This window comes from Callithrix jacchus, chromosome 1 (assembly GCF_049354715.1).
Source record: "Callithrix jacchus isolate 240 chromosome 1, calJac240_pri, whole genome shotgun sequence".
Classification (NCBI taxonomy): domain Eukaryota; kingdom Metazoa; phylum Chordata; class Mammalia; order Primates; family Cebidae; genus Callithrix; species Callithrix jacchus.
Window position 1 is genome coordinate 67,538,043 of NC_133502.1, and position 14,578 is coordinate 67,552,620.

Consider the following 14,578-nt stretch of genomic DNA (forward strand, 5'->3'; position numbering starts at 1 on the left):
TCTCTCATTTTTACTTTATATCAGTTTTATAAAACTACAAAGAATGTCAGTTAAACAAGGCAACAGACCAGATATTAAATGTAGTTTTATAAAACTACAAAGAATGTCAGTCAAACAAGGCAACAGACCTGTTAATAAATGAATAGGAAATTAACTCCAGGTAAACTTCTCTTAAAATGATAGCATTAAGCCCCTCCCACCTTCTCTTCTTCCTGCTCCCAATAGATTTACTACAATAACCTCTTAAAAGGGTACAAAATTACCTCTTTCATTTGAAAAGCAGTGTTAAAAACAGAATCCAAAAGATAGAACCCCAGAATGAGTATAATTCAAAAATTGAATAATCGGTTTTCTTAAAACTTGGTTTACTTATAAAAGATTTCAAGTGATATTTTTAATATAAATAAAGTTTAAGTAATTGTGACAAACAATTATGTGCTGTATACTTACAGCAGAGTGAGTTAACAGCTATGGAGTAAATGTGCTAAGTTCCATTATCGTCCTATCAAAATGGTTTCTGGAACATTTACAACTTAGAACAGAAAGGGCCTGATGGTCATCAGATATAACTATACCTTAGGCTGAGGACACTGAGAAAGTCTAAGACTAAAGAACAGACACAATGTCACATAACAAACTAAGGTAGAGCCAGGGTAAGAACCCTGTTTGTTTGTTTTTTTAATAGAAAGATGAGGTCTTGCTATATTGCCAAGGCTGGACTTGAATACCTGGGCTCAAGCAATATTCCCACCTCAGCCTCTCAAATAGTTGGGACTACAGGTGCAGGCCTCTGCACCCAGCTGAACCCATTTTTTTTTTGTTTTTGTTGTTGTACTTGTCTAGTTATTTAATGGTGGCAAGGAGAGCACCACAGGCAAAGGACCTGTGGGAGAGAACTTGGATACTAAAAGGATTAAAACACTCAGAGTGGCTGGAGATATAGGGCTGACATCTTACATATTCTTATGGGCCATGTTAAGACCATGTTAAGTGCTGAAAAGTTGGGGAAGTCTTGAATAATTTCAAGGTAGGACAGACATGATCAAGTAAAGATTCGTCTGATACAGGGTAGAGATGCATTTGTCTTCAACGAGAAGAGAAAAATAAACACAATAAGAACTATATTTATGTAATTTAAAGGGCTCTTCTTATCCTTTTTTTCTGATTTGTCCTTTCTCCCTTATAAAAATGGGAGAAATTCTTTTTTAAATGATGGTGATAATAGACGAGAAGAATATTTTAATGTCATTACTTGGCAAAATTTGGACAGCAACCTTCATAGAGAAATTGCTGGAGGGAATGAAAAATGGTACAAACCTTATGGATGGGAATTTGGCAATATATAACATACACATAAATACACACACACATTTACCCTTTGACACAGCATTCTCACTTCTAGGTATTTATCTTGAAAACACAATTTCATTTATACGAGCATACACACACATAACACACACATACATACACATACACATTTATTGTGGTAATATTTGAAATCGCAAAATACTGGAAATTACCTAGATGTCCAGTCATAGAAAACTAGTTGAACAGACTGTAGTATATATACATAATACAGTACTATGCAGCTGTAATAATGAGAAATATCTCTTAAACTGATACAGAGTGACTTCCAGAAGGTAGTGTTAAATGAAAAAAAAGCATAAAAGAGCACACATAGTGTGCCACGTTTTGTATAAGAAAAAGGCAAAATAAAACATATATACCTGCTTATTTTTATAAAAAGAAACACAGGAAAGAATGAACCAACAAACAAGGGATGGGGTGGAAAATGGGATAGAAGAAATATCAAAGAATATGATATTTTTCAGATTATACATTTTTGTATAGTTTTCACTTTAAGAAACATGTTAATGTTTTATCTCAGGTATTGACAAACTTTATTCTCAAGAAGTAGATAGTAAATATTTTAGGTTTGCAGGTTATACTGTCTTGTTGCAACTTCTCAACTTTGTACTGCAGTACAAAAGCAGCCACAGACAATACATAAATAAATAAAGTAGCCGTGTTCCAATAAAATTTACGGTCTGTGGGCTGTGTGTGCCATCTCCTGTTATATGTAGTCAAAACTATGGGCCAACAAGGAAGGGGGGAAAACACCCTAGAACTTCATTTATTTTTGTGTCTGGAACATAACTGGTCTCAACTATTAGAATGAATCTTAAAATTCTTCAAAAGCCCAAGGAAAAAAAGGCAAAATTTCTTTTGTTGATACACAAATTCATTATTACTCTTATTACTTCATTTATCAACTTTAAACTGTATTTGTTAAATTTCCACCATTTAGATAAGGTTATACAAATGCTAAAAGAAACCACTTTGTTGTTGAAGCCATTCTTAAGGAAACATCTGACTTCTGTGGAACAATTTTCTGGGCTTGTTGAATCCTAGGATTTTTTTGCATTTTTCTCTCTGCACTGGGGTGATGGTTTCACTCTTTATTAGGTCCCATGATTTCCCCTTTTTTGGATTCTTTTTTCATTTTGTTAAAGCATATTCCCTAGTAATTTCATTTCAAACTTCTGAGTCCTTGCATTTCCGAATTTCATTTTGCTGTCATATTAGACAAATTTTAGGTTACAAAATATCCAGTATTCCTAGTGAGAACTTCAGTGCTGATCTGGATCTTATTCCCCTGAAATAACTTCTTTTTCTTTCTGGAAGCTTTCTAATTTTCTCATTATCTTTAGAATTCTGAATTTTCACCAAGATATATCCACATTCATTCACCATGCTTGACACTATAGGCTCGTTACATCTGAAGCCCCCTTGTTTTTGTTAGCTTTGGAATTTTTTTTTCTGCTCTTTTTAATTATTTTATCTCCTCCATTTTTTCTGGTCTTTCTTATGGCAATGATAAATATTGAACTGAGGTACCTGAAAATACTAAAGTAAGGAACTATGTAACCTACCAGTACAACAGTTTGTTGTTTTCCTCCTAGGAAGAATTGCCTTTCCTACTTCTTTTTCTTCAGATCTGTTACAGAAGTCTGGGTTTACTTCAGTTTCTTTTCTGCTTCTCCCTTTGGCACCATTGGGAAACCTTAGCCTTGTGTAAGTGTACACAAAATCTGGAGGCAGGGCAGGCTTGTATCTGTATAGTTTGTGCACTGCACAATAGCATGTGCAGCCTAAACTTTACTAGGGCTGCTGTACCCAGATGGCATCTTTCTGTAATTCATTAGTACAGAGGATGATGCTTTTTTTTTTTGAGACAGTGTCTCATTCTATCACCCAGACCAGAATGCAGTAATGCAATCATGGCTCAATGCTGCCTCAGCTTCCTAGGCTCAAGCAATCCTCCCACCTCAGCTTCCCAAGTAACTGTGACTACAGAGGTACATTTTCTTCATTCTCATAGGCTGGCATGGCCTTAGATGGGGGACTGGAATAGATGTTTCATGTTCTTAAAATGTTGCTTACGAAGTGTAGTACCCAGACCAGCAGCATCAGCATCACCTGGAAACATATCAGCAATACAAATTCTTGGACGTGACACTGGAAACTTTGTAGCTGGGCCCAGCAATCTGCAATGTGTGTTTTAACAAGCCCTCCCGGTGATTCTGATGCATGCTCAAGTTTGAGGAATATTGCGAAACAGCACTTCAGAAAACCTCCCTGATTATTGCCCCACTCTCTCTATCTGCTACTTTGAACTTGGGTGCTAAAACTCCCACTTTCACCTGACCCTTTTCCTGGGGGTGTTGTGTGCTGTGGTTTTCTCTCCTTTACTGAAGCCATCAATACACTATTAATTTATTTTTTGTACTAATAAAATGAATCAACTCCTCCACCTCCCTCCATAGTTTTTCTGCTTCACAGTCTAAGTACTGCTGGGTTTCACCCCACTCTGGTAAGTGTCTTCTTCTTCTTTTTTTTTTTTGTTGTTGTTGAGACAGAGTATTGCTCTGTTGCATGGGCTGGAGTGCAGTGGTACAATCTCAGCTCACTGCAACCTCCCCCTCCCAGGTTCAAGCAACTCTCCTGTCTCAGCCTCTCTAGTAGCTGAGATTACAGGCCCGTACCACCACACCCAGCTAAATTTTTTGTATTTTTAGTAGAGATGGGGTATCACCACATTGGCTAGGCTGGTCTCCAACTCCTAACCTTGTGATCCACCCGACTCAGCCTCCCAAAGTGCTAGGAATACAGGCATGAGCCACTGTGCCTGGCTTGGTATGTGTCTTTTTTGTCACTTCTGTAGGGTCGGGGGGAGAAAGGAGATGTAAGTATGTGGTCAGTGCTATTCTGATGGGCTAAGTTCCATTATCTCATTATAAATAAGAAATAGTCTTATTTTTAAAAGCAATTGCACAGTCTAAGTTACACAAAAAGTCATACTACTTAAGCCCTTTTACTGCTGCTAAAAAATAACAAGCTGTGTTTTTACATCAAAACATAGGAAATCTTCACATTACTACCAACATAACCTTCAATTTAATTTCATTTTAAAAATGATAATTTTCCAACTAATTTTACCAGTTGTTAGCTCATATTTTAAGAGGACATAAAACTACAAATAGTTTACAATTCTTTATTTTAAAACAAAAACTTTCATTTTATTTTACCAGAATAAAATATTCACATTGGACTGAAATTTAGGGTTTTTAGGAAAAAATGTTTTATATATGGTACTTTAAGAACAGAAGCAGTTTATTTAAATAAAAATGAATATTACTTAAGACTCAGCACGAAAAAATTATACCATTTGGTTCATAGGTAATTTTGCTAGTGGCCAAAATTATTGCACAAAAATTACTATACTTTATGTTGTGGTCTGATAAGACTTCCTGAGATGTTAAAGACTGAAAAACACATAATTCATTATAATCTTAGCTACTTAAAACAAGGGGGAAAAAATGGACATGTGTTTTGGAAAAAATGGACAAGCAAAGGACACATATACATAGTTTCTCTAGACGAAGAATGGTGGCTCATGACTAATCCCAGCACTTTGGGAGGTCCATGCAATAGGATCACTTGAGTCCAGTAGTTTGAGACCAGCCTGGGCAACAGCAACACCCCATCTCTACAAAGAATTTAAAAAATTAGCTGGGCGTGTTGGCTTACACCTGTAGTCACATCTACTAGGGAGGCTTGGGTGGGAGGGTCACTTGAGCCCAAGAGTTCAAGGCTTCAGTGAGCTATGATTGTGTCACGGCACAGCAGCCCGGGAATACACAGAGACTCGTCAATCAATCAATCAATCTTCTCTACAAGGGATTTCCTTACCAGTATGCCCATCCCTTCCCCAGGCCATTTATTCTTAATTGGAATTGAAATATGCAAAAGTTTATTTTCAGAAGACCTCGTTAAAATACGTGGGTTCAACTTAATCAGATGCTAATCTAAAAGTGCATACTATTAAAAGTGCCCAATATTCCTATGAAAAAAATAATGCAAAAATTTGTATTTTCAAGAACAGATAGTAAATTCAGTAATGGATTAGGGAATCCTATGTTCATTTTTGTTTATGACTCATATAAAAGACAAGTAGGTTTTCAAGATGAAGCTGAACATCTCCTTCCCAGCCACTGGCTGCCAGAAACTCATTGAAGTGGACGATGAACGCAAACTTCGTACTTTTTATGAGAAGCGTATGGCGACAGAAGTTGCCGCTGACGCTCTGGGTGAAGAATGGAAGGGTTACGTGGTCCGAATCAGTGGTGGGAATGACAAACAAGGTTTCCCTATGAAGCAGGGTGTCTTGACCCATGGCCGTGTCCGCCTGCTACTGAGTAAGGGGCATTCCTGTTACAGACCAAGGAGAACTGGAGAAAGAAAGAAAGAAAATCAGTTCGTGGTTGCATTGTGGATGCTAATTTGAGCGTTCTCAACTTGGTTATTGTAAAAAAAGGAGAGAAGGATATTCCTGGACTAACTGATACCACCGTTCCTCGTCGCCTGGGGCCTAAAAGAGCTAGCAGAATCCGCAAACTTTTCAACCTCTCTAAAGAAGATGACGTCCGCCAATATGTTGTAAGAAAGCCCTTAAACAAAGAAGGTAAGAAACCTAGGACCAAAGCACCCAAGATTCAGCGTCTTGTTACTCCACGTGTCCTGCAGCACAAACGGCGGCGTATTGCTCTGAAGAAGCAGCGTACTAAGAAAAGCAAGGAAGAGGCCGCAGAATATGCTAAACTTTTGGCCAAGAGAATGAAGGAGGCTAAAGAGAAGCGCCAGGAACAAATTGCGAAGAGACGCAGACTTTCGTCTCTGCGAGCTTCTACTTCTAAGTCTGAATCCAGTAAGAAATAAGATTTTTTGAGTAACAAATAAATAATATCAGACTCAAAAAAAAAAAAAAAAGACAAGTAATGTCACTTCTCCATCTTTTTCACTTTAATGTTTAAAAGAAAAAAATGACAAACCCTAATTTAAAAACTATCATTACTTAATATGTAACTTTTAAAACTTTTAGAAAATTATCTTAAAATATGAAAAGGGCATAATGATAAAAATGACCAGACTTAAAAGAAAGCATTACAGATTTATGTTAGTCTTTGAAGAATTCTTCAAGAAAATAATTGAAATCTTAAAGATAAATTTTTTGTTATATTTAGTGGAGGCAAGAAACACTGAAACTTAGCAAAGTAAGAGAAGTCTTTTTGAAAGGCTAAGACACAAAACCAGCTATTTCCTATTCTATGTTTCCTTATCATGTTCTAAATGTAGCTCTTACAGAAGACACCAAAAATATCTTTTATATTTGGCCATTTCTGACAAAAGTGGAAAATATAAAGAACCAATTAAGTAAATTAATAACAACACACAAACATGTTATGTTGAAACAGACTGGGTTGTGACAGTTCAGAGTTTTTAAAACATGCTATAAATATGTGGGAAAATGAAATGCCAAAAATTTGTCCTGTTTTATAATTAAAGGTAAGTAAGCTTAGATGATTTAAGAATAACTCCCTTAGAGTAGTTCTAAAATTTTAGTAAACTCAATAATTAATAACAACCTTTTATTTTGCTACAGAAATTCTGAAGCTGCACTAATTAGGATCGCTTTCTCCTATTTCTCTTCTTTGTTTCTTGCATATCCAGAATTCTAGAGCTCTTCCTCACAATTCCAGTTAAGATATGACTATAAGTTTCTAAACTGAAAATTCTAAAACTAAATTCAAATAATTATCTAACATCATGACTCTTTATAAAATTCTCTGAATAAAAGTATATGTGCTTCCACCCCACAGGTTAAATACAGAGAATATTTCTTAGTTATTCTTTTACCATTGCTACTTCTCTTCTTGTTTGTACTTGAATAGTGAACTAACACCACCCTCAGGGTAATTACTGACATGAATCATAACTAAAGCAATATAACAAATTCCAACTGCAATATAACAGTGAACAGTGCCCACACTTAATAACGCTGGAGTCCCATGATGCTTTTTTTCCCTGAACTTTTTCCATTTTGAGAAGGTGATGGGGGAGGAGGGGTACCTCACGAGAAGAGAAAAATTCTCTGTACTTACAGTAAGCCAAGATAAACAGGTTAATACTATGTAACTGTATCCTCAGTTCTCTGTTCTTAAGAAATCACTGTGTAGAGGAAGAAGAGGAATAAAGGGTACTAACAATTAATTGTTATGTTTCTAATTACTATTCTCATACATGCTCATATATTCCTCACAACAAATCTGAAAATTATCCCTATTTTACTCACAAGGAAACCTGAGATACAGAGACATAATTTGCTCACAATCACACCAAAGCAAGTTACATGACATCTCTGGACCTCAGGTCTCTTTATCTATAAAATAGGAATAGCAATGTTTACCCTTCCAGGCTTCTGTGAACATTATATAAGATCTGCTAATTCAAAGTCCAGGCACTTTTTGCTATAGCATAGAGAAAGATATAAACATCGATGAAACATGAGCAAATAAACTAATGGTGACAATGCACATACCAAACAGTAAACAACTAAACACTGAGAGGCAACACAGAGGCTAAGAGTATAGTCTCTGGAACGAGATAGCCTGAGTTAAAATTCTGGCTCTGTTGCAAACTAGTTTTGTGGAAATGGGAGTTTGTCAATTTCCCATACCTTGATTTATTCATCTGTGAAATAGTGATAATGACAGAATCTATTTCATAGAGTTGTAAGAAGTTATGAGTTAATACACTTAAGCACTTATAACTATGCAAAAACACTACAACAGGACATATGCAAAAACATTACCTATTATTACATCTACACTGAAATGTCACACACATAAGTGAGATTTATTTTGATGATCATCTGTATGATGACAGACAAGTTTCCAAAGAAGTAAGCAAAGTAAGCAAGTGATGAGCACTGCTTCCTAAACTAAGTTTCTATGGGCTATCTATAGGACATTCTTGAGTTGTTAGACTTTCGTTTTTTATTTTGAAAATCCCTGAATTTCTTAGTCCCTTGTGCCAATTAATGAACAAAAAGAATGGGTAATATGTATAATATGGATGGTGTGGTAGGGAGGGGTGACATGAATAGACAAGTCATGAATACTTCTCTACAGTAAACTGGCAATTTTTCATGTGTCAGAGTGTTTTAAGATTAAAGAAGGGGATAGATGCATAGAGAAAAAAATAGACTTAGGGGTCAGACATAGGATTCAGGTACTAGAAGTCACTTGAGCAAAGGTTTAGAAATGAAAAGAACTTTATGTTTAAATCATAAACAGATCTGAATAAAGAACTCAGGCTTACATAAACATTTAATACAGAATACCTGCATTGAATTATAACAGTTATCTCAGTTTCTTTAGGTTTTCTTATTATTGTCCTTTTTTAAAACATACAAGAACCCACATGAAAACCCATTTAATGCCTTATTAATCCTTAACAATGAAGAAGAAGAAATACAGTTATTTTCTTACATTGAGCTTATATTCCTAGATTTTTAAGCAATCATCTTATAATCATCCATGTCAGTGGATGATTATTCATGAGTTAAATTACTATCCTTATTTTTGTTTGTATTCTTTTTGCTTATCTATATCTTAAAATTTTTCTTTAAATCAGTAGTTCACTAGTAGAAAAATAATGTCACCATAAAAAATTTATTTCTAAGATATTGCCTTCCTTTATTTTCCCTTCTTTATCGTTACAGTTTTTCATTTGTGTAGAAGATGAGTTTAGGCATACCTGGAATCTTTTAGTAAAAACAGAGAAAGAGTAAAACAATAACAAAACCTCAGTTCTAACGATTCAGTCCATGAAAACAATCTAGATGACCATCTCACCTCATTCTCACCCCTTCCCTTGAAAGTTGATCCAAATACCTAATTTCAACCCAAATTATTATGGATTCTGAAAACACTTCAAGTCTCATTTCTAGGAGTTACATGAACGAAACATATACACATACTAGCATTTACTTTTATAATATAGTTTGCTCATTTTTGTAACGTCTTTTAATACTTCTTCCTGAGAAATAAATCAGACCAATAGTCACAGTGAACTGCACAAAGGAGCTGGTCAACAAATGTTACTGTTCCCTTTCTTGTTACCAGTTAGCTCCTAGGCAAAACACTTACTGTGTTACTCAAGATAAAAAAATACACATACATATTATGTTTTCACTTAGAATAAAAGTAACTTACTATTTATATTGTTCCCTTTTACACTGCCCCATATGCCTTATTACATATTATAGAGGTAATAAAAACAGTGTGAATGATTCAACAGAAAGAATGTAGTACAGTGACAAAGACCTTTACTAGAAACCAACATGGAATTTGGAATCAAATCAATATAGGTTCAAAGGCCAACTGGGTGACCTCAGACAAATTACTTACAGAGAGATGATGATCTGTTCTAGGAAAGTATAATAAAACAGATTTTTTAAATAATATAATAAACCAGAGAGACAGCTTTAAAAAAAAGTACAGGACGGTATCAAACTACTGAGAAAGAAAAGGAGAAAATGCTCAGTATTTAAGCCCAGATGACTGGAAAAGTAATGGAAAAATAGATGTACTGAGAAGCAAAGTTAACATTTAGAACAAACCAAATAATTTCAGTTTTGAATAATGAAGTCAAGTCTCCCAAATCACTTGAGAAACTAGTATTTAGCTGTGGAAGTTAAGGGCACAGTATTAGGAATACATTGGGTCAGAGTGAAAAAGGTTAAAGCCTTAACTATGTTCTTGGAATATATTTTTAAAAATTAAAATAAAATGTTTCCTCTTGCTGCCAAAGGAAAGTAAATACATGGTTATTTTAAGTAATTCATGAGGAACTTTAAAAATATAGCGTAAAAAGTAATTTGTTATTATATTAGCATGGCTGTTATGTAAAAGTATATATGGCATCATACTGCTTCATTGTCCTGACCCATGATTTCAAAAAGTGTTAAATGTGGCTTAATCATTATCTTACAGTTCACTTGCCTTCCTGAGTTGTAGCTCTCAGTAAAACATAACTTTAAAAAAAATGCCGGCCGGGCACAGTGGCTCATGCCTGTAATCCTAGCACTTTGGGAGGCCGAGGAGGGCGGATCACAAGGTCAAGAGATCGAGCCCATCCTTGTCAACATGGTGAAATCCCGTCTCTACTAAAAATACAAAAAATTAGCTGGGCATGGTGGCGCGTGCCTGTAATCCCAGCTACTTAGGAGGCTAAGGCAGGAGAATTGCCTGAACCCAGGAGGCAGAGGTTGCGGTGAGCCGAGATCATGCCATTGCACTCCAGCCTGGGTAACAAGAGCGAAACTCCGTCTCAAAAAAAAAAAAAAAGCCTAATGGTAATTACTTAAAACACTTGTGCAAAGTGCACCAGAGGTTAGTGATCCACCATACAGACAGACAACAGATATCCTTTTTGGCATTTTGAGAGCCACAGCCTTCTCCCTTTTGTGTTTACTTCCTGTCAAATTTGACATTTCAAAAGAATACCATAGAAGCTTAAAATTATGTATATAAGTTTGTCAATAAATCAGGACTGCTGCTGGATTAGGTTTGCCAGTATTTTATTGAGGATTTTCACACTGATGTTCATCAAGGATATTTTCCTGAAATTTATTTGTTTTGTCTCTGTCAGGATTCAGTATCAGGATGATGCTGCCCTCATAACATGAGGTAGGGAGGAGTCTCTCTTTTTTTATTGTTTTTAATAGTTTCAGAAGGAATGGTACCAGCTCCTCTTTGTACCTCTGGTAGAATTCGGTTTTGAATCTGTCTAGTCCCGGGCTTTTTTTGGTTGGTAGGCTATTAATTGCCTCAATTTCAGAACTTGTTATTGGTCTGTTCAGGGATTCAACTTCTTCCTGGTTTAGTCTTGGGAGGGTGTATGTGTCCAGGAATGTATCCATTTCTTCTAGAGTTTCTAGTTTATTTGCATAGAGGTGTTTATAGTATTTTCTAATGGTAGTTTGTATTTCTGTGGGATCAGCAGTGATATTCTCTTTATCATTTTTTATTGTGTCTATTTGATTCTTCTCTCTTTTCTTCTTTATTAGTCTGGCTAGTGGTCTATCTATTTTGTTAATCTTTTCAACAAAAAAACAGCTCCTGGATTCATGGATTTTTTTGAAGGACTTTTTGTGTCTCTATCTCCTTCAGTTCTGCTCTGATCTTAGTTATTGCTTATCTTCTGCTAGCTTGTGAATTTGTTTGCTCTTGCTTCTCTAGTTCTTTTAACTGTGATGTTAGGGTGTCAATTTTAGATCTTTCCCTTTTTCCCCATGGGAATTTAGTGCTATACATTTCCCCTTAACCCTGCTTTAGCTGTGTCCCAGAAATTCTAGTATGTTGTGTCTTTGTTCTCACTGGTTTCAAAGAACTTATTTATTTCTGCCTTAATTTCATTATTACCCAGTAGTCATTCAGGAGCAGGTTGTTCACTTTCCATGTAGTTTTGTGGTTTTGAGTGAGTTTTTAAATTCTGAGTTCTAACTTGACTACACTGTGACCTGAGAAACAATTTGTTATTATTTCCGTTTCTTTGCATTTGCTGAGGAGTGTTTCACTTCCAATTATGTGGTCATTTTTAGAATAAGTGTGATGTGGTGCTGAGAAGAATGTATGTTCTATTGATTTGAGGTGGAGAGCTCTGTAGATGTCTATTAGTTTCGCTTGGTCCAGAGCTGAGTTCAAGTCCTGAATATCCTTGTCAATTTTCTGTCTCCTTAATCTGTCTAATATTGACAGTGGGGTGTTAAAGTCTCCCACTATTATTGTGTGGGAGTCTAAGTCTCTTTGTAGTTCCCTAAGAACTTGCTTTATGAATCTGCGTGCTCCTGTGTTGGGTGCATATATATACTGAGGATAGTTAGCTCTTCTTGTTGCATTGACCCCCCTTACCATTATGTAATGTCCTTCTTTGTCTTTTTTGATCTTTGTTGGTTTAAAGTCTGTTTTATCAGATTTTTTTGTTTTTTGCTTTCTATTTGGTTGGTAAATATTCCTCCATCCCTTTATTTTGAGCCTAATTGTATCTTTGCATATGATATGGATTTCCTGAATATAGCACACCATTGAGTCTTGATACTTTGTCCAACGTGCCAGTCTGTGTCTTTTAATTGGGGCATTTAGCCCATATACATTTATGGTTAGTATTGTTATGTATAAAATTGATCCTGTCATTATTTTGCTAGCTGGATATTTTGCCTATTAGTTAATGCAGTTTCTTCATCGTGTCGATGGTCTTTACAATTTGGTATGTTTTTGGAGTGGCTAATACCAGTTTTTCCTTTCCATGTTAGGAGGCACAGAGGTCAGGGACCCACTTGAGGAGGCACTCTGTCCCTTAGCAGAGATCAAGTGTTGTGCTGGTAGATATGCTGCTCTCTTCAGAGCCAGCAGGTGGGAATATTTAAGTCTGCTGAAGCTGTGCCCACAGCTGCCCCTTCCTTCAAGTGCTCTGTCCCAGTGAGATGGGAGTTTTATCTATAAGCCCCTGACTGGGGCTGCTGTCTTTCTTTCAGAGATGTCCTGCCCAGAGAGGAGGAATCTAGAGAGGCAGTCTGGCTACCATAGCTTTGCCGAGCTGTGGAGGGCTCTATCCAGTTTGAACTTCCCAGAGGATTTGTTTACACTGTGAGGGGAAAACCACCTACTTAAGTCTCCATAATGGTAGATGCCCCCCCCACCAACACACCTAGCTTGAGTGTCCCAGGTTGATTTCCAACTGCTGTGCTGGCAGCGAGAATTTCAAGCCAGTGGATCTTAGCTTGCTGGGCTTTGTGGGAGTGGGATCCATGGAGGTAGACTACTTGGCTCCCTAGCTTCAGCCCCCTTCCAGGGGAGTGGAGTTCTGCCTTGCTGGTGTTTCAGGCACCACTGGGGTATGAAAAAAAGACTCCTATATCTAGCTGGATGTCTGCCCAAACTGCCACCTAGTTTTGTGCTTGAAACCCAGAGCCCTGGTGTTATAGGCATCTGAGGGAATCTCCTGGTCTGTGGGTTGCAAGACCATGGTAAAACCATAGTATCTGGGCCAGAATGCATCATTCCTCATAGCACATCCCTCATGGCATCCTTTGGCAAGGGGTGGGAGTTCCCTGACCCTTTGTGCTTCCCAGGTGAGGCAACACCCAACCCTGCTTCAGTTCACCCTCTGTATGCTGCACCCACTGTCCAACCAGTCCCAGTGAGATGAGCTCTGCATTTCCTCAGATGGAAATGCAGAAATCACCCACCTTTTGCATTGACCTCACTGGGAACTGTGGACTGGAGCTGTTCTTATTTGGCCATCTTGCCAGCCCATTCTAAATATTTTCTGATGTAAATGTATGTTGGCCAAGTACTTGTGTAATGGAATGAAGAAATTTGCTAATGTTTGGTGACCACAGAAAAATAGTATGAAAGAATCCTATTTAATAAGTCAGCTACATTTGACACATTTAAAGGAGACTCAATGTTCATGTGACATAACAAAATTTAATACAAGAAAATAGTTAATAGCTAGTACTTCTATGTTCTCCATATGGTAGTCACCCCTCTGAAACAGTATTATTCAGAAGACCTGATGCATTAAACACAAGGAAGTGCAAATGATAGCCTAAATATTCTGTAAGTACACATATTTCATATTTATAAATACTTCATCAATCACTAAGCCTTATGTTTAGTAACCCTACCAACTCTGAGGAAGAAACAGGGACCAGATTTGTTTAAACAACCACAAAATTCAACATCATAAATGAAACAATACTTTTTAGACATTAAGCAACAGGCAGTACAGAACAGAGATCCCTGGAGGAAGGAAAACAAATGGTGAGCCTCGTTATTGCCACACCTTACTGCCTAGAGACAGTTCACAGGCCACAGTGCAGAGACAAGAAACTGGAATGCAGCCCAGTGGTCCCCCAGTTAAAGAAACAGAGTTGAGATCAGAGATGCCAAGGCAAACTCAAATTACCAGGGCAGAATACTAGAGAGAAGACAGCTACAAAAAGAGGGCTCCAGAGGTCTGCAGAGGGTTAAGCTTGAGTCTTTAGCTGAGCACTGATCAGTTCATGCATGTGAGGATACTACTCAAAGCTAGGGAATAACCACGGGGAGGTGTAGAATCCTTCCAGGAGCTGACACAGGGCCAGGAAGAGTTCTACTTTCCACTAACC

The 14,578-nt window shown here is 36.9% G+C and overlaps 1 protein-coding gene and 1 pseudogene across 3 annotated transcripts in view; one reads left to right on the forward strand and one right to left on the reverse strand.

Annotated features, from left to right (window-relative positions):
• RB1 (RB transcriptional corepressor 1) overlaps positions 1-14,578 on the reverse strand; it is a 166,975-nt gene that overhangs the window by 63,337 nt on the left and 89,060 nt on the right. The gene's annotated exons all lie outside the window — the stretch shown is intronic.
• On the forward strand, positions 5,518-6,308 carry LOC103791583 (small ribosomal subunit protein eS6 pseudogene; annotated as a pseudogene).